This window comes from Diospyros lotus, chromosome 9 (assembly GCF_014633365.1).
Source record: "Diospyros lotus cultivar Yz01 chromosome 9, ASM1463336v1, whole genome shotgun sequence".
Lineage (NCBI taxonomy): Eukaryota > Viridiplantae > Streptophyta > Magnoliopsida > Ericales > Ebenaceae > Diospyros > Diospyros lotus.
Window position 1 is genome coordinate 14,850,716 of NC_068346.1, and position 2,453 is coordinate 14,853,168.

Consider the following 2,453-nt stretch of genomic DNA (forward strand, 5'->3'; position numbering starts at 1 on the left):
ATTGGCCCTCCACTGGCCATGTCCTCGCCCTCACAGTAGTCCCTAGCTGGAACGTTGAATGTTCTAGGGGCATAACCCAGATTAGATGGTAAAACATCTAAGTAATGGCATGAAACAGTTTACTGAATGCATGAAAGACATACGAGCATGGCATATACAGACAATGACAACATACAACTCATTTAACTCAAGAAATCTCTCTGGCATACTCAACCTCCCGTGGAAAATCCAATCCACACACATTTGGGGTTGACCATACTGCAACATACTTAATCCTCGAGTGCCCTACCATGTTACTTGTTCACCAGGATTAACTTTGCCCTATTCTCAAGAAGGCCCCGTCCCGTCCCCCATGGACATAACAATGACACAAAAATCAATACCTCGATGATATGAAAATCACATGCCATGCACCGACTCTTTTGCAAGTAAAAACAGTTGATGCAATATATCACATGTTCAATATACAAATGATGCCACAAGTATATAAGTAAATGCTTATGCATAGCATCCCAAGTTCTGAAGGGTATAACCGCTCACTTGAATTGGTTCAATCACATATAAGCTAAGCTCGGGAGGGTAAAACCACTCGCTTGAACTCACTACACGCACACCAAGATACCTCCAAGCAAGGGTAAGATTGGAATTAGATCACTCACCTTAAATGTATTTAGAATACCTCGATCCTCGTGTACTGCCTCAATTTGCGTGTCATGTCTCAAAAAACATGTAACCTTTTCCTTTAATAGTCCAGTTATCTCCTATTTACCATTATGACCTTAGAAATTAATATTTCTTTTTTTCCATAATTTTCTCAATTTTTTCCTATTTTTCCAACATTTCTTCCCCTCGAAAATTCATAATAAATACCAAACACCCAATTTTTCTAAATATTTTTTCATAAACCTTCCTAAATAATTTTACAAAAATTATAAAATTAATTTTAGAGAAAACCTGGACTTTAGGCGCACGCGTTGGCGCGTGGAAAAGGCTGAAGTTCTCACGTGCACACGCGTGGGCTGTCTTCTCCGGCCTTCTTCTCTGACGACGGCGGCCGGTGATGGTCTCCAATGCCAGATTTGATTGCAGGGGCTTGAGTGTGCTCGACGAGGCAACCACGATGGCACCCTTAAATGGTCGAAATAACCACCAGAAGATGCCTTAAATGGCGGTTGCAGGTCGCGGGGTCCGAGGAGCTCGACTTTCCAGCCAACTAGCTAAAAGCCTACTTTCTCTACACCAAACGACTCCAAACTGTCCAGAAATGCTCCCCAACCTCCAAAAACAAAAGCCCCTTATCCCCAAGTCTTGATTCTAGCAAAAACACAGCCAATTTCTTCAACTTGCCCTCCGAAACCCTCGATCCTCTACCCACTTTTATACCTATTTTCAATGCGATTTTCCCCCAAATCTCACTTGCTATTATCTCTTAAGCCCCAAATCTAGCTTCCTAATGATTCAAATAGCCTAAATCATGAGCTAAATCCTTTGAAAAATTCTACTGAAATCTTGATCCCATCCGCCATTAATTCCGGTCATGTCTCCGCTTCTTTCGGCCAATAGCAAGCCCCAATGGCTTCATCATCACTTGGAGGCTACTCTGAAGTCTCCTGGCGACCTTCCTGACGCCCAGAGGCGGCTGGCCAGCGTCCATGTGCGACGATTGAGTTCACACTTTCAATTTTTTTTATTTTTTGCACTTTTGCCCCTAAGAAACTTCCAATTGCATTTTCTCCCAATCCTTGATGCCCCTAGACTTATCGTTAATTCCTTAAATGCCCACAAGTTCCAACTTATTCATTTCCCACAAGAATTTCCAAAAACTCATCGATTTGACCTCCCTCGGGTAGTTTATAAAATCTGCACTTTGGCTCGATTGATCGTTTTGACCCTAAATCTCTTCGTTTCAACTTGAAATCGCTAGAGGGTTATTTTAAACATAAAATATTTGTCCTCAATATGCTTCATTGAATTTATGGATGTTCCTTATATCGATTCGATTTTCTCAGCCCAGTCGACAATTATACCAAAAACTATTTTCGATCCCACTTCTTTTGCTGCCTCAAATCATAAATCATAATTCTCGTCAACACCATCGCGTTTATCTTAATCATCTAGGGTCTGGGGTATTCCCTTCGGCTGATTTGGTCGCTTAAGACTACAATAGTAATCCCTAAAGCCTCATTCTTTCCAAAATTTCAGTTATACCTTTCATCAAATACCATTTATACCCTTAAAGATTTTCCAGGGTATTACAGTCACTCCCTAGATGAGGCCACTTGGGAGCATGAGGATGAGATGTGGCATTTCTTTCCCCAGCTATTTGCTTGAACAGATACGAATTTGGAGGATCAAATTCTTTTAAGGGGGGAGAAACTGTAACGACCTGTTTAGTGGGTTTTAGATGATATTTATATTGTGGTGTAGAGCATGTCATGTGGGCCTTAATTGTT